Below are 18,767 nucleotides of genomic sequence, written 5' to 3'. Positions count from 1 at the left end.
GTTTGTGGCTGAATTCTCATTCTGCCCCCTTCCTTTTATCCTCTTGCAACCAGTTGCCCCTTATATCTTTTTCTCCTGTGGTGGGAGACCCAGCTAAGATGAAGAAAGGGAAAGGGGTAGCTGGATGGAGCAAAGAGTGATCCCCTCGATGCCATCCCAGGCTACCATGCTCCCCCCGGAGCCTCACTGATTCTCCATCAAAGGTGATGAGGAGCAAGGAGGATGGGAGTTGGGGTAGCCAGTGGAGGATGCAGCCCTGATCACGGGAGAGCTCCTCTGAGCTGGCCCCATCTGAGAAACAGTGTAGCCTAGTGAAAAGAGCATGGGCTTGGAATTCAGAGGATGTGGGTTCTAATCCTGACTCCACCATGTCTGCTGTGTGACCTTGAGCAAGTCACTTCACTTCTCTATGCCTCAGTTACCTCTAATGCAAAATGGGGATTCAGACTGTGCTCTCCATGTGGGACAGGGATTGTGTCTGACCTGATTACCCTGTATCCACCCCAGCGCTTACAACAGTGCTGGGCACATAGAAAGCGCTTAACAAATGCCATCATTATTATTATTATTAGGGCTAATTCCAGGGCAGCCAGAGGCCGAGCGCAGGCACTTTTATGCCCTGCTTCCTCCCTGTTGACCCTCGCCCTCCTGCCATGCTTCTGCCTCCGAGAGACCGTTTGTGCTCCCCAGACCTTGGCCTGTGCCTCTAGGGGCAATCCTGTCACCACCTTCACCCAACAACTCCTTTTGGACCGACAAATCCTTTTTTTATGGCATTTGTTAAGTGCTTACTATGTGCCAGGCACTGTACTCAGCGCTGGAGTAAATACAAGCTAATCAGGTTTTTTTTAATGGCATTTATTAAGCACTTACTATGTGCAGAGCACTGTTCTAAGCGCTGGGGAGGTTACAAAGTGATCAGGTTCACAGTCCATGCCCGACTTGATGCTCACAGTCTTAATTAATTTATTCATTCAATTGTATTTATTGAGCGCTTACTGTGTGCAGAGCACTGTACGAAGCACTTGGAAAGTACAATTCAGCAACAGAGACGATCCCTACCCAACAATGGGATCAATCTAGAATCCCCATTTTACAGATGAGGTAACTGAGGCATACAGAAGTTAAATGCCTTGCCCGAGGTCATACAACAGACAAGTGGCAGAGCGGGAATTAGAATCCAAGTCCTTCTGACTTTGAGGCCCAGGCCCTATCCACTACAGCATCTACAGGAAGAGTATATGTGTGTGTGGGTGTGTGTATAGATGCACATGCAGTCCACACATGGTTTGTGAGGACAGAGAAAGGGAGAGGGGTGGGGATAAGGGGTGGCCTTCCCCTTCTGAAGCTGAGAGACCAGCTGCCAATCACCAAAATGAGCAAAACGTCAACAGAAAAATTTCTTCCAGCTCAGCAGATCTGGTCTGGCCTCCTTGAAACACACTTCTCAACCCCTCCATTTCCCCACCCTCTAGGAGTTGGGATTTTGCTGGGTTTGCCCTTCCCCACCATCCTCACCTTTCCTCATCCTGGGAACCACAACTCCTGGGGAGCCAACGCTCCCTGCCTCAGTTTCCCCAGTTGGACAATGGGCACGATCCCTGTAACATGGAGCTCTGTCAGGGAGGCTGCCAAGCTCAAGGAAGTCGCAAGTCCTGCTTGGCTGCAAAGAAGGCAAGGGAGCTAATGCCAGAGGAGAAACTGAGGCTCAGAGGAGAAGAGCAGAATCAGCAAGGAAGACAGTACAGGATGAAGCTCTTTAGGCTTTGCTTCCTACCAAGCTCCTTCTCTCCCACTGCTAAGTTCCTGTCTCAGAAGGGATCTGAGGCAGATTTAATAAATCAGACCCTGTAATTCACTCCTTAGGTGAGAGCACTGGATAATGAGAACCATAAAGCTTCTGTCCCTCAGACATCTGCAGCAGCAAGAGCCCTGACTGGAGAGGTTTATGTGTTGTCTGTGGTCTGAGTGTGTGGCTTTGTGCCTCCATTATGTGGGTTGCTTCTGGAGTTTGGTTTCAGCACTTGCATGTATTGTGTAGGGGGGGACTGTGTGTTTTCTGTGCCAGGGTACAGTAACTATTTCTGAACTGAGAGACTGGTTCGATTTCTTTCCCTCTCTCCACATCTGCCCCCTGTGACTTGTTTGGCTGCAGTCTTCCCATCCTCAACCAGGTTTGGGGGTTGAGTGGTTTTGCCCACATTGTGGGCAGAGTGTGTGTGTACATACACACACACACAGAGTACAGTGCAGAGATGCATGTGGTTTGCATGGAGAGAGAGAGAGAGGGAGAGAGAGACACGGAGGGGGCTGGGGACTGCGGGGTGGCATCCTTGAGCCTGGGGCTCAGCCACTATAATAATAATAATAATGATGGCATTTATTAAGCGCTTACTATGTGCAAAGCACTGTTCTGAGCGCTGGGAGGATACAAGGTGATGAGGTTGTCCCATGTGGGGCTCACAGTCTTAATCCCCATTTTACAGATGAGGGAACTGAGGCCCAGAGAAGTTAAGTGACTTGCCCAAAGTCACACAGCTGACAAGTGGTGGAGCCGAGATTTGAACCCATGACCTCTGACTCCAAAGCCCGGGCTCTTTCCCACTGAGCCACGCTGCTTCTCAAACCCAGACCCATTGGCCAGTAGGATGGGACAGGCAGGTTCTATCCGGGGACAGGCTGTGCCCCTCTGACCGACAACGGGATCCTCTGGGGGCCCCACACGCCTACCCACGGCCCTGAGCCCTTCTAGACTGTGAGCCCACTGTTGGGTAGGGACTGTCTCTATGTGTTGTCAACTTGTACTTCCCAAGCACTTAGTGCAGTACTCCGCACACAATAGGCACTCAATAAGTACGATTGATTGATTGATTGTTAGTGTGAGTTCACGGGAGCTTAATGTCCTGTTCCTCCTTTGGCTTTTTTCCCTGGGGTCTTTAAGTACCTGATTTGAAATGATTAAAAATTCCTTCCGAGAGGCTGCCGGATTTTGCTCGATTTATGCTCAGAGGGCATCTTTGTACATATTTACTATTCTATTTATTTTATTTTGTTAATAATCAATCAATCAATCAATCATATTTATTGAGCGCTTACTATGTGCAGAGCACTGTACTAAGCACTTGGGAAGTACAAATTGGCAACACATAGAGACAGTCCCTACCCAACAGTGGGCTCACAGTCTAAAAGGGGGAGACAGAGAACAAAACCAAACATACCAACAAAATAAAATAAATAGGATAGAAATGTACAAGTAAAATAAATAAATAAATAAATAGAGTAATAAATATGTACAACCATATATACATATATACAGGTGCTGTGGGGAAGGGAAGGAGGTAAGATGGGGGGATGGAGAGGGGGACGAGGGGGAGAGGAAGGAAGGGGCTCATGTTAATATGAGCCCCTTAATATGTTTTGTTATGTTAATATGTTATGTTAATATGTTTTGTATTATGTTTTGTATTATGTTAATATGTATTAATATATGTTAATATGTTTTGTTTTGTTGTCCGTCTCCCCCTTCTAGACTGTGAGCCCGCTGTTGGGTAGGGACCGTCTCTATATGTTGCCAACTTGTACTTCCCAAGCGCTTAGTACAGTGCTCTGCACACAGTAAGCGCTCAATAAATACGATTGAATGAATGAATGAATGACGCTACCAAAGAGGCGCTTTGTCTGGGAAAGAGGAGATGAGGGACTGCTCAGTCTGTGAGGCAGAGCAGCCAGGAACTTCAGTTGTGTTACCAGGCCGGACGCCTGGAAACAAAGGACTCCACCTGAGGCTTATCACCCCAGAACCGCCTCCGCTCGGAGAGCAGGTGGGACAGCCGATCGGACCCAGGATCCCGACAGCCTGTGAGTTCAGGGCCCTCCTCATGATCTGCCGGATCCCAGATAATAATAACAATAATTATAGTATTTGCTAAGTGTTTACTAGGTGTCAAGGACTGTTCTAAGCGCTGGGGTAGATACAAGATCATCAGGTTGGACACAGTCCCTGTCCCACTAGGGGCTCACAGTCTTAATCCCCATTTTACAGAGGAGGTAACAGACACAGAGAAGGTCAGTGTGACTTGCCCAAGGTCATACATCAGGTAAGTGGCAGAGTCGGGATTAGAACCCAGGTCCTAACTCTCAAGCCTGTGCTCTACCCATTAGGCCATGCTGCTTCCCTAGATCAGTCCCGAACCCTCCTGGGGAGAGCCAAGGGCGGACCCCTTTCTGGAAGGGTGGGGGAGAGGCCAGCCAGCCTCCACATATGGATCGGGGAATTTTGAACATCACTCCCAGACAGAGGAGACGCATCCGAACGGAGCTTCTGTTTCAGTCGGGGGCTGGCCAAGGGCCCGGGAGCTGCAGGAAACTCCCCTGATTTCTGTCTGCCTGGGAGGCCTGGAGGAGCAGATAGGAGCAGGGGCGGGGATGATGGAAGTCTCCAGGCTCCTGTGCCAAAGGGAAGGGGGAGACAGTGCCTCTCAGTAGAAAGAACTCGGGGACACCTGGGTTCAAGTACTCGTTCTGCTCTTGATGAGTTGTGTAATCCTGGGTAAATTACCTGGCAACTCTGTGCACCCATTCCTTGCCTCCAAAACGGGGTTGTCTTTTTGCACTCCAAGAGGATAATGGAAAGACAAATGGAAGAGCAGAGCTAGAGAAGCAACTTGGTTCAGTGGCTTTGGAGTTCAAATCCCAGCTCCACCAATTGTCAGCTGTGTGACTTTGGGCCAGTCACTTAACTTCTCTGTGCCTCAGTTCCCTCATCTGTAAAATGAGGATTAAGACTGTGACCCCGCTGTGGGACAACCTGATCACCTTGTAACTTCCCCAGCACTTAGAACAGTGCTTTGCACGTAATAAGCGCTTAATAAATGCCATCATTGTTATTATTATTATTATAGAAGGGCTCTCAGCTCAGGACAGAGAAAGCCAGAGACCTGGGTTTTAAGGGGGATCCTGAAGAAAGGTCTAAGGTTGCAGTGGGTGGGGCACTGAGGGGAAATTGTAGAGGGCGATGAGAGCGACAGACCAGAGATATCGCCAATCACCAATTTCCTCCTCCTTACCCATACTCTGCTTGGGAACCAGTTGTAATAGGTTTTATTAAATGCTTACTGTGTGCAGAGCATTCATTCATTCATTCAATATTATTTATTGAGCACTTTCTGTGTGCAGAGCACTGTACTGAGCTCTTGGGAAAGTCCAACACAACAATAAACAGTTGCATTCCCTGCCCACAATGAGCTTGCAGTCTAGAAGGGGGGAGACAGACATCAATATAAATAATTAAAATTACAGAGCATTGTACTAAGCACTGAGAGAGAATCCAAAGATACAACTACTGGGTCACTGCTCTGTCAGTCAATCATATTTATTAATAATAATAATGGCATTTATTAAGCACTTACTATGTGCAAAGCACTGTTCTAAGTGCTGGGGAGGTTACAAGGTGATCAGGTTGTCCCACAGCAGGGTCACAGTCTTAATCCTCATTTTACAGATGAGGGAACTGAGGCACAGAGAAGTTAAGTGACTTGCCCAAAGTCACACAGACAATTGGCAGAGCCGAGATTTGAACCCATGACTTCTGACTCCAAAGCTCGTGCTCTTTCCATTGAGCCACGCTGCTCCAGTGAGAGTGATTACTAGGTGCAGAGCACTGTACTAAGTGCTTGGGAGAGTACAACAGAATTAGCAGACACGTTCCCTGCCCACCATCTGTAGTAGTTGCCGACAGGAGGATTCATTCATTCATTCAATCGTATTTATTGAGCGCTTACTGTGTGCACAGCACTGTACTAAGCGCTTGGGAAGTACAAGTTGGCAACATTTAGAGACGGTCCCTACCCAACAGCAGGCTCACAGTCTAGAAGGGGGAGACAGACAACAAAACAAAACGTATTAACAAACTAAAATAAATAGAATAAATATGTACAAATAGAGTAATAAATACGTACAAACATATATACATATACACAGGTGCCGTGGGGAGGGGAAGGAGGTAAGGTGGGGGGGATTGGGGCGGGGAGGAAGGAGGGGGCTCAGTGTGGGAAGGCCTCCTGGAGGAGGTGAGCTCTCAGTAGGGCTTTGAAGGGAGGAAGAGAGCTAGCTTGGCAGGGAGGGAGAGCTTCTGGCCCACGGTCCCCTAAAGGTGTGGAGAGAAGGCCAAGTGGCCAACATTGCCAATCATATTAGACCCTCCAGAAGTGAAATTACCGCACCCCACCTGGCCCCAGCAAGCCCCAGGCAGTGAACCACTGGGAAACAGTGCCTTCTTGCAAAACAATCAGCAGGTGACCCAGGGCACAGGTCAGCTTCACCAAACCCCAATGCCCATTGGTCACCCTGGCTGCCAAGCCAGCCGGACAGGACACAGAGAGAGAAAAGACTGAGGACTGGGGGAGGTTGGATCAACTTTCTTGGCAACACCAAAGCAGACTGTGGGCGGGGGAGTGTCTGTCAGCTCGAAAGGGAAAGAGCAGAGAAGGGGAGCAGGAAGGGAGAACTCAGACAGGGCAGGGCTGCCCAGGTAACAGATGGGCAGAGAAGATCTTGATGAAGAAGCAGAAGGTAGCAAGAAGGAACCAACGGAGTGCAGGGCTGAGGACCCCAAAATCGCTGTCCAGGGCTCCAGCAGATGTGCCAATTAATCTATGACCTCTTGCTCCCAGCCCTGATGAAAGGAGTAGCCAACTGGCAGGTCTGCTGGGCTCTGGGATCATTGCCATGACCGTTCTACCACTGAGACTATTGGCCGAGGCTGTGGATGCCTCCCCGACTCCTCTCGGGGTGTCTAGGGGCTGTCCGGGGAGTTTCTTGGCAAGCCCACTGGCTTGAGACTGCTCTGTAAGGCTAGCCTATGGGGGACAGTCCGGGGTCCCTTGCAAGCTCCCTGATGGTCATCACACCCGACGAGAAGCAGTGTGGCCTAGCGGATAGGACATAGGCCTGGGAATCAGAAGGACGTGGGTTCTAATGCCGGCTCCACCACTTGTCTGCTGTGTGACCTCGGGTATGTCACTTAACTTCTCTGGGCCTCAGTTCCCTCATCTGTAAAATGGGGGTTAATAATAATAATAATAATGGCATTTATTAAGGACTTACTATGTGCAAAGCACTGTTATAAGCGCTGGGGAGGTTACAAGGTGATCAGGTTGTCCCAAAGGGGGCTCACAGTCTTCATACCCATTTTACAGATGAGGTAACTGAGGCCCAGAGACATAAAGTGACTTGCCCAAAGTCACACAGCTGACAATTGGCAGGGCCGGGATTTGAACCCAAGACCTCTGACTCCAAAGCCCAGGCTCTTTCCACTGAGCCACGCTGCTGGTAAGACAGTGAGTCCCATGTGGGACAGGGACTGTGTCCAACTTGATTAGTTTTACCTACCCCAGTGCTTAGAAGAGTGCTTGATATATAGTAAGTGCTTAACAAATGCCAGAATTATTATTATTAACAAATATCAACTATCATCATCATCACCTGACCTTGTGCCCCTCATGGGGCTCCTCTCCCACTGCCCATCTAGCCATTCTCCCTCACCTTCCCTCAAGGGTCCCAGGTTCTCTGGCCTGCACTGGTCACTCAACATCCGTCCCTACTGGACTCCTGCCCTGAAGATACCGTGGGCCAGAGGATCCTTGCAGGTCACTCTCCCCAGCATAGTCTTCCTATGCTGTATCAGCCTCCTCTCCGATCTCCCATCCTCTTGTCTCTCCCCACTTCAATCTATACTTCACGCCGCCTCCTGGATTGTCTTTGTCCAGAAACGTTCTGGGCATGTTACTCCCCTCCTCAAAAATCTCCAGTGGCTACCAATCAACCTACGCATCAGGCAGAAACTCCTCACCCTGGGCTTCAAGGCTGTCCATCACCTTGCCCCCTCCTACCTCACCTCCTTTCTCTCCTTCTCCAGCCCAAATAGCCCACACCCTCCACTCCTCTGCCACTAATCTCCTCACCGTGCCTCATTCTCGCCTGTCCCGCCGTCAACCCCCGGCCCACATCATCCCCCGGCCTGGAATGCCCTCCCTCCACACATCTGCCAAGCTAGCTCTGTTCCTCCCTTCAAGGCCCTACTGAGAGCTCACCTCCTCCAGGAAGCCTTCCCAGACTGAGCCCCCTCCTTCCCCTCTCCCACCCTCCACCTTACCTCCTTCCCTTCCCCACAGCACCTGTATATATGTATATATGTTTGTACGTATTTATTACTCATTTATTTTACTTGTACATATCTATTCTATTTATTTTATTTTGTTAATATGTTTTGTTTTGTTGTCTGTCTCCCCCTTCTCAACTGTGAGCCCACTGTTGGGTAGGGACCGTCTCTATAGGTTGCCAACTTGTACTTCCCAAGCGCTTAGTACAGTGCTCTGCACACAGTAAGCACTCAATAAATACGACTGATTGATTGATTGATTGACTGATTCCCCATTCAGCCTCTTCAGGCCACCCTCCCCAGCCTGGTCCTATCTCCCCCAGTGCAGACCACCATCCCCAGCCTGGTCCCTCTCACCGTACACACCCACTGGTCACCCTCCTCAGCCTGGTCTCTCTCACCTTCCACCCCCACTCCCCCAAAGGTTGCTCTCCCCATCCTGGTCCCTCTCCACAGACAATTCATTCATTTATTCAATCGTATTTATTGAGCGCTTACTGTGTGCAGAGCACTGTACTAAGCACTTGGGAAGTAAAAGTTGGCAACATATTGGAGACAGTTCCCTACCCAACAGCGGGCTCACAGTCTAGAAGGGGGAGACAGATAACAAAACAAAACATATTAACAAAATAAAATAGAGTAATAAATATGTACAAACATATATACATATATACAGGTGCTGTGGGGAGGGGAAGGAGGTAAGGCAGGTGAGAGGAAGGCACTAGGCCCCGCTGCTTCTCTATGCATCTTTGATGACCTTGTATCTACCTCAGCGCTTAGAACAGTGATAGGCACATAGGAAGCGCTTAACAAATACCATTATTATTATTATTATCAGGTTGTCCCACGTGGGGCTCACAGTCTTCATCCCCATTTTCCAGATGAGGTAACTGAGGCCCAGAGAAGTCAAGTGACCTGCCCAAACTCATACAGCTGACCAGTGGCAGAGCCAGGACTAGCACCTCCGACCTCTGACTCCCAAGCCCGGCCTCTTTCATTCATTCATCCATATTTATTGAGCGCTTACTGTGTGCAGAGCACTGTACTAAGCACTTGGGAAGTACAAGTTGGCAGCATAGTAGAGACAGTACCTACCCAACAGCGGGCTCACAGTCTAGAAGCGGGAGACAGACAACAAAACATATTAACAAAATAAAATAAATAGAATAGTAAGCATGTACATGGCTTAGAAGGTGGGGAAGTGGAAAGAAAGAGGGGGTCTCAGGACAGAAATGTGTGATCAGGCATACTCTGTTCTCCACCGGGGGTGGAATAGGGTCTGATACTCCACAATGTCCGGGTCTCAGACTATAATTCAATTCTGTACCCTATCTCTCTGTTCTCGGTGTTTCACTACAAACAGAGGAAATGGCCCACAAAACAAGAAGGACTGGTCAGAATAAAAACATAAGTTAGAATGAAAACACCTAGCACCACCGAAGATTTGCGGCATGCGTGCTCACAAGAAACACAAACATAAACAATCTCTCTGTCACTCACCTCTCATTCCTCTCTTTATCCTCCAGCAGGGCTCCTCTAAGGCTCCTTTAGGGTTTTCCTTTAAAATTTGCTAGGTCCCTGGCTGTAACAATCATTAACAGATACCTCAGTGCTGACCATCTTAACCCTTTCAACACCCAGAGGCTTCTGACAGGCAGCAAACACCCCTGTTGTATTCTGCTCCTTGGAGACCCAAAAATGTTGGCTGGGGGGGGGGGCACCAGGCACTGCCCAGCCTGGACAGCCTCCACTTAAGATTATGCCACTATCTCCCATGTGGAAGAGGGAGGATGGATACCCACCCTGCGGCTACCCACCCCGGCCGATTGGAGCAAATTTGCCACCCAGGGCGGTCTCAGTGCTGGCAACAGGCCCAATCGCATGAGCCCACATTAGGAAATATTTGCCCAGAGGGCTAATGGGGGAGTGGGAGATTTTTAGTGGGGGCGAGAGGGGGTGACAACTGCTTCTCCCTGAGGAGACAAACAGGGTCACACTCTGCCCAGGCTGGGTTAAGCCATGGGTAGCAAGGAATAGAGATCTTGGGGGTGCGAGTGGGGGTGCAGGGGAGAGAAGAAAAAAAGAAAGAGTGAGCTCCAGGGCTTCTCAGACCAGACCAAATCACCCTCCCTCTCACCCAAGCCGCCTCTCCGGCTGCTCAGAGATGGCTGAGCTAGTCTGTTCCTGCCTCAGCTGTAGCCAGCCCCTGAGGCTGCAGAGAACTCTCCACCAATGTGCCTCATTTGCATATATATTTGTATAAGGCATGCCTCTTATTAGTTTATTTAAAGAGACCGCTGAGGAGAGACAAGGCAAGTCTGGATAATAATAATAATAATGATAATGATGGTATTTGTTAAGCACTTACTATGTGCCAAGCACTGTTCCAAGCGCTGGGGGGATACCAGGTGATCAGGTTGTCCCACGTGGGGCTCACAATCTTAATTCCCATTTTACAGATGAAGTAACTGAGGCCCAGATAAGTTACTGCCCAAAGTCACACAGTTGACAATTGGCAGAGCCGGGGTTTGAATCCATGACCTCTGACTCCAAAGCCTGTGTTTTTTCCACTGAGCCACGCTACTTCTCTCAATGTAAGCAATGTAATGTGGATGCAAGCAAACTGCTCACCACCCTCCCCTTGCTTCCCAAATGACCATCAATTTGGGAAAGTCCAAATGGTGGGGGGCATGGATTATACAAATCTATGCAAATGATTGAACCGGGCTCTTAAAGTAGGTCATCTCCATTTCCACCATTGGTTGATCTTTCTCCTAGGCACATCAAGGAGGTCAAACACATCAGCTCCCCTTTTCCCTCTGCCTCCCCATCCCCTTCTCCCACCCCAGCTCCAGGGGCTGCCAATCCACTTTCTCCTGGCCCCCTTACTTGCCCCCAGCAGACTTTGTGCATGCCTGGCTGGGCAAAAAGGCGTCTACTGAGCTTCTTCAGTCCCTTTTCCACCACAGCTGAATGAACCATCCAATATCTGCAGCATGCCCACCCTGTGCGTTCTCAGCCACCCTCCACTGCAGACAGGTAAACTGCCTTCGCTCCCGGCCAGCCAGGGCCCCTGCCCCGGCATGCTCCATATGCCAGCCACACCTCCCCAGGCCCAGCTTCTCTCTGCACCATCAAGTAGACCCCCATCCCGGTCCGCTTTCCACCACCCTGGTTGGAATCGGCGGGAAAGAAAAAAAGCACCTGCAATATGAGGCCTCTGTAAAACCTCACAAAGACAAGTGGTTGGGGCAGCCATTGCTGTGGCTTTGGGTATGCTTTGAACTCCGAATCACAGGGAGCCGGAATTTCTGCCCTTTCAGTCACAGCACCCTGACTCTTGTTTTTATTTTTTATATTTGTCTTTTTTTAATGCTGTTTTAGTGTTTATTGTGCGACTGCTCAATCAGTGATACTTGCCGAGCATCCGCTCCTCTCCCCCACCTACGTTCATAGGATGTGGACCCGTTGAGGGGCAGGGTCCATGTCTAATTCCCACCTTGTTCCCTGAACTTATTCCAGGGCTCTGCACACAGTAAATGCTTAATAAATGTTATTGCTATATCTGCTACTACTCCAGAGTGAGCAGCCTGGGTGCTTCAACTCCCCTCTGCCATCCCTGGCTGTCCAGGGCTGTGGATCCCCATTATCCCTTCTGTTTCCGGCTCACCGTTCAGTCGCCCAGGCAGAATGGACACTGTCTCATCTCTCCAGGGCTCCATTCTGGGAGTGGGCACCCAGCCAGGCTCAGCTTCTTAGAAGGACTTCAACGCAATTCCCACCTTCTCATCTCGGGGCTCCTGCTTCACGCAGCCCAGAAACCCTGGCTTCCCCCAGCAAGCACACGTACCAATCAATCAATCAATCAATCATATTTATTGAGCGCTTACTGTGTGCAGAGCACTGTACTAAGCGCTTGGGAAGTACAAGTTGGCAACATTACCACCGACCAGGCCTGGAGAAACATGCATCTTGCCCCACCGCCCTCCCACACAGCCAAGAGTCCTAAATCTAAACTCAGCTCCGTTTACTGATGTCATCAGTGTCGGAGTCCAGAAATAGGGAGAGATGCTGAAAAGCGGTGTTGCCTAGTGGGAGTCAGAAGGAATTGGGTTTTAATCCCGGCTCCACCGCCTGTCTATGTGACCCTGGGTGAGTCATTTCACTTCTCCGTGCCTCAGTTACCTTGTCTGTAAAATGGGAAATAAGACTGTGAGTCCCAAGTGGACATGAACTGGGTCCAACCTGACCAGCTGATCTACCCCTCTGGACCGTAAGCTTGTTGTGGGCAGGGAATGTGTCTGTTTATTGTTGGATTGTACTCTCCCAAGCGCTTAGTACAGTGCTCTGCACATAGTAAGTGCTCGATTAATACAATTAAATGAACGAATGAATTAGCTTGTATCTACCCCAGCACTTAGTACAATGCTTGGCAAATAGTAAGTGCTTAACAAATACTGTAAAAAAAATAAAAGATGCTAATGTGCAGAGTAGATCATTCATGTTCTCTACGGAACTTCAGTCTTCCCAAAGATCCCCTGCTCCTTGCTCCTTTTCCATCATTTCTCCCCTGCTAAATCTCATAGCGCCCAGCGGTCAGGTTACTGCATGGCCTAGTGGAAAGAGCACGGGCTGGGAATCAAAGGACCTAGGTTCTCATAACGGCTCCACCACTAGGCTGCTGTGTGACCTTGGGCACGTTACTGAACCTCTCTGTGCCTAAGTTTCCTCAGCTGTAAAATGGGGATTCAACCCTACTCCTTCCTACTTAGACTGGGTGCCCCATACGGGACAGGGGCTGTGACCAACCTGATTATCTTGAATCCAAGTCAGAGCTTAGTACAATGCTTGGCACATAGAAAGTGCTTCACAAATATCATAATTATTATTATTACCATTATTATTAAAAATGAATGGTTAGACGCTGCCTTTGGGCATTCTGAATTGAGTGCAATTCTGTTTAAACCCAACACCGTGATTAAGCAACCTGGAACTGTTAGCAGAGAGATCCCAACCTTCTAAAGGCCACTGATCAATCGATTGATTCTCTGGCTGGCAAACTCCGGTGGGCTGACCTAAATGAACCAGAACTTTTTCTTTCATTAGCATTAATCTTCTTTTATGACTCTGTTACCCTCATGTGCTGTGATCTGGTTTGCCTCCTTGTAATAATTGTGACATTTCTTAAATGCTCATTATGTGTCCAGCCCTGTATTAGATGCTGGGGTAGATCAAGATAATCAGGTCAGACACAGTTCCTGTCCTACAAGGGGAAGGGAGAACAAGTACTTTATTCCCATTTTACAGATGAGGAAACTGTGGACAAGAATTGGTGTCTCTGAGGTCACTAAGCACTTAGTACAGTGCTAAGTGCTTAGTACAGTGCTCTGCACACCATAAGCGCTCAATAAGCACAATCGAATGAATACAGCAGGCCATTGGTTGGCTTCCAGGCCTGTGCTCTTTCCATTAGACCATGCAACTCCTCCTGTAGGTTTTTCCAATCAATTCCATTAAAAGTAGTCATTGCTTATTGATTTCTTCCTCTCTTCCTCACCTCCTCAACCCCCAGGGGATCTCTTCCTCACCTCCTCAACCCCCAGGGGAAGAACACTTTTCTGCTGCCACCAGGCACCAAGGCCAGCATCCTGATTTCTTTCATTCATTCATTCATTCAATAGTATTTATTGAGCGCTTACTGTGTGCAGAACACTGTACTAAGTGCTTGGGAAGTACAAGTTGGCAACATATAGAGACAGTCCCTACCCAACAGTGGGCTCACAGTCTAGAAGGGGGAGACAGAGAACAAAACATATTAACAAAATAAAATAAATAGAATAAATATGTACAAATAAAATAGAGTAATAAATACGTACAAACATATATACAGGTGCTGTGGGGAGGGGAAGGAGGCAAGGCGGGGGGATGGGGAGGGGGAGGAGGGGGAGAGTCAGCAGAGTCAGGAAGAGTGGATGGCAATCACATGAAGAGGGAATGGGGAATCTCAGAAGAGAGGGTGGCGGCAACCTTCAAGAAGGGGACCATTATCTCAGGGTCAAGGACTGGCTGAGAGGAAAGAGGCAGAGGGAAGAGGACAGAATTTTGGCAGAGCAGGATAGGGTGTGGGGTGGAGAGCTTCCCACTTTTGGGTTGGGCTTCTTGCTCTGATGAAAAGAAAAGCCTGAAGGCAGGAAATCTGGCAGACCAGGGACCAGCTGGTTGCTGTTAGCAATCTTGCACATCGCCAGCCCCCCACCCCGCAACCCCCAGCCCCCGACCCCACCCGCTGGGTGTCACAGAGGGTCCTGGCCCTGAGCCCAGCCATGCTACCGGCAGACTGGGGAGCTAGAGTGCGGTCCAGCTCACAGCTGCCTATGAGGGTGCCATCCCTGCAGCTCACAAACTTGCTTGTGTGCTCTCTCTCTCTCTTTCACTCTCGCTCTCTGTATCTCTCTCCTCTAGCCTGGGCAGGGAACATATCTTCCAACTCTATTATATAGTTCTCTCCCAAGCTCTGCACACGGAAAGCGCTCAACGCATATCATTGATTGAAGAGGTGCTGGGAGCAAAGGCTACCTGAGAAGTAAGACCTTGGGCAAGTCACTTAACTTCTGGGGGCCTCAGTTTCCTTCACTGTAAAATGGGAATTCCAAACCTGTTTTCCCTCCTACTTAAATTGTGAGCCCCGTGTGGGTCAGGGCCAGGGTCCAACAGTATTAACTTGCATCTACCCAGCGCTTAGAACAACACTCGACATAGTGCTTAAATACCATAAGAAATAAATAAGTCGAGTCCCCACTCTAGCTAACATACCTCAACATGGAGCAAGTGCTCAACAAATACCATAATAAATAAATAAACGAGTCAAGTCCCTACTCTAGCTAACACACCGCTTGCCTCCAGAGGAGTGAGCAAATAGGTATCTCTAGGCTCTGACATCTCTAAGGCCAAATCTCCGGCTCAGGGAATCTCCCCTGGGCCCAGCCCAGCAATGAGCCATGGCGCAGCAAGCCCGTCGGAGGATGGCATGACAGAGAGGGGCTCCCTAGCTTCTGGAGTGGGGTGCCCTTAGAAACCGCATGTCCATCACCTTCTTCCCAACGCTCGCCCTGTCTGTCTGGGCCTTCACTTGGTTGACAGGGACAGAGCTGAGCCCGGCAAAAACCAAGTGCAGCAGCGGAGGCAATACCAGCTCCGCAGCACAGGATGCAGCCTGGCCTAGAAGAAAAAGCAGGAGTCTGGGAGTCAGAGGGCCTGGATTCTCATCCCAGCCCCGCCAACTGCCTGTTATGTGACCTCGGGTAAGGCCTTAACTTCTCTGTGCCTCAGTTTCTTCATCTGTAAAATGGGGATGAAATACCTCTACTCCCTCCCCATTTTGTGATGAGCCCCGGATGGGGACTGTGTCTGACCTTATTACCTTGAATTTGTCCCAGCACTTAGTATTGTTCCTTGGCACAGAGGAAAAAACATAAGAAATACCAGTAGTAGTAGTAGCATTAAGAGGCAGTGGTGTCCAGTCCTTGAATATGCCCACCATGTCCCCTTGTGCTCCTTTTCACACCACTGACATGGCCCAAAGAAAAATCCTAATCAGGACCTGGTCCAGTCCTCAGGGGTCAAAAGGTGAAATCGATTGGGGAGGTGAGACCTCTTTCTGACCCCTGTGACCTCAAGTCCAAAAGCTCAAGGCCAGGCAGAGAGCACCCTGGGCTGGAAATCAGGGGAACCGGGGCCCAGTCACAACAATAATAATAATAATAATAGTAGGATTTTTAAATCACCGTGCTAAGTGCTTGGCTTAAAGATAACCAGGCTAGACACATTCCCTGTCCCATGTGCGGTTTGCAGTCTAAGTAGGAGGAGGAGCCCCTTCTCTGGGCCTCAGTTTCCCACCTGAAAAAAAGGAAGAAAATCACTCCTGTCCTCTGTCTGCCTTCTAGGGATACTTGGAGGGCAAATGAAAAGCGCTGAGTTTTTCCAGAAAAACCTTGCCAGGTTACTCTCTGCTGAGGAGAGAGCTGGAGCATTTGGGTTCCAGAAGCTCTGCCCTGCTTCCCCTGGGGATCAAATTTTGGAGGGGAAAGAACACATCCACTAAAAGGAAAACAAGGCCAAGACAGACAGGCAGGTGAGGTACGTTCCAGGACCAATGGTGACTAGGATGGGGGTGTGGGAGGAGGGGAGGGGTGAAGGATAAAAAGCCTATTGTCTAGGGAGGGAAGATGTATCAAGGTCATGGGTTCTAATTCCAGCCCAGCACTTGTCTGCTGTGTGACCTTAGGCAAGTCACTTCACTTCTCTGTGCTTCAGTTACCTCATCCGTAAAATGGGGATTGAGACTGTGAGCCCTACGTGGGACAGGGGACTGTGTCCAGCTCGATTTGCTTTTATCCACTCCAGCACTTAATACGGTGCCTGGCACATAGTAAGTGCTTAACAAATACCACCCTTATTATTTATCTGTCCCTGGGGAGGGAGCTCCTAACTGTCTCTGACCCAGCGACACCAAGTCTCATTTGGGGCCTCCAGATCAAAGAGAGAAAACTGAACTGGTTCTAGTGGAAACAATTTTCGAGTTATAAATAGAAACCTCAGGAGGAAGGAGGGTGGGGTTTGTGTGTCCGTGGAGCAGAGGGCACATATCTAAGACTGATGATGAATGGACCAGGGGAAAGGGGTGTGGGTTGGGGTAGGTGAGAAGGGCTGGGAGGAATGCGGGTGAGGGACGCAGGAGAAGCTGTGTTTTTGTTCATGGGTGGTTTGAATTTCTGCATACTTCTGAACAGACCCGGAGTGAATTCCGGCTCCCCCCGAGTTTTCTCTGCAGAAATCGTCCCGATTCAGCCACGCTCCTCCCTCAGATCCCAACAGAACCCTCCTTCCACTGCTTCTCGGGCCACAGTGCTCCAATGAACCTCCTGGTATTCCCCTTTAAGGGCCAGAGGGTTAACACAGCATGGAAACTCCGGGACCCGAATCCCTTCCACCGGAGCCCAGCCCTTCCCATTCCAGACCAGCCCCCAGGAAGCCACCCTACTATTTGACCATTTCTGCAGCTGGCAAGAGATGAGGGCCCCCATCCTCCTTTCTTTCACACACACCTTCAGCTTTCCCCTCCAATTCCCCAGGCTCCACCCTACTCCCCCGAGCCCAATCCCCCTGTATCTGGGGTAACCAGAAAAGAGAGGAGATGACGGGAGAGGCCGGACCTTTCCCCAAGCTGAAGGCCCAAGTGCTCTTCCACTTCCCACTCCTCAGTTTCACCCAAGCTGGCCTGCCTCCCCTTTCCAGCTCCAGAGAGCCCTGTTCCCGGGGGAGCACTATTCTCACCCTACTGGAGCACGGAAGGAGTGAGAAGCCGGGGGAAAGGGGAGGCCGTGGAGCAGGGAAACAGAAAAACTTCATTACAACAAAGGTAAGATTCTGAAGCAAGAGAGGTAGAGGAAGAGAGAAATAAAATGTGTGTGTGAGACAGAAGAGAGAAATGAAGAGAGGACAAGGAGGCAGCAGGAGGACAGATAGAGAAAAGGCAGAGGCTAATAAAAAGAGACGGTGAACCCACACACACTATCTACCAGGATATTTGGTGAAACAGGTCTCCATTTAACCTTTACCAGCCTGACTGCCTCTAACTAAAGAAGTCCCTGTTCATGTATGATTACCATCCCTGGCTCTGGTACCCATCATTCATCCATTCATTCAATCGTATTTATTGAGCACTTACTGTGTGCAGAGCACTGTACTAAGCACTTGGGATGTACATGTTGGCAACATATAGAGACAGTCCCTACCCAACAGTGGGCTCACAGTCTAGAAAGGGGAGACAGAGAACAAAACAAAACATATTAACAAAATAAAATAAATAGAATAAATATGTACAAATAAAATAAAGTAATAAATATGTACAAACATATATACATATATACAGGTGACCAAGGATGATGACCAAGGATGCAACCTGGACCTGACCACTGCAGACAAGGCCTCCAGCCAACAGAAAATCCGAGTTGTGTCCGGCCTCAGCTCCCACCCCCTCTTTCCAGTTGGGATCCCCTCTCTGAGCAGTGCCACTGGTGGGTTGCTCCAGACTTCCTTCCTCCAGCACCTTTGGTGTTGGGGGCACCTCAGGAGCCAAAATCTGAGTAGCTGCAGACCAGGAACGCCCCAGAACAGGAGAGAAAGCATTCCTTCCCTGCTCTGAAGGCTTTCTGGTCCCAGGCTTGGGGAAGGGGTAGTGGGGTACCCCTCCTCCATCCTCCCTGCGTGTCGACCTCTATGGAGTGAGTGATGCCTTAGGGCCTCGCCCCACTACTACCCTGGTGGAAGTGGCACCAGCGATGCGGTGGACATCTCTGGGCCGGCCCCAGGCCCCGCCTCACCCCTCATCCTGATCAAGAGCTCCGGGGGAGGGTCTGGCTCCCTGGAGAAGGATGGATGCCTTCCCAGACTGAGCCCCTCCCATCCTCTCCCCCTCATCCCCCTCTCCTTCCCCCCATCTTACCTCCTTCCCTTCCCCACAGCACCTGTATATATGTATATATGTTTGTACATATTTATTATTCTATTTATTTATTTATTTATTTTACTTGTACATATCTATTCTATT

The sequence above is a fragment of the Tachyglossus aculeatus genome, chromosome 7 (assembly GCF_015852505.1).
Source record: "Tachyglossus aculeatus isolate mTacAcu1 chromosome 7, mTacAcu1.pri, whole genome shotgun sequence".
In the NCBI taxonomy this organism is placed as follows: Eukaryota; Metazoa; Chordata; class Mammalia; order Monotremata; family Tachyglossidae; genus Tachyglossus; species Tachyglossus aculeatus.
This window is presented reverse-complemented; position numbering follows the sequence as displayed.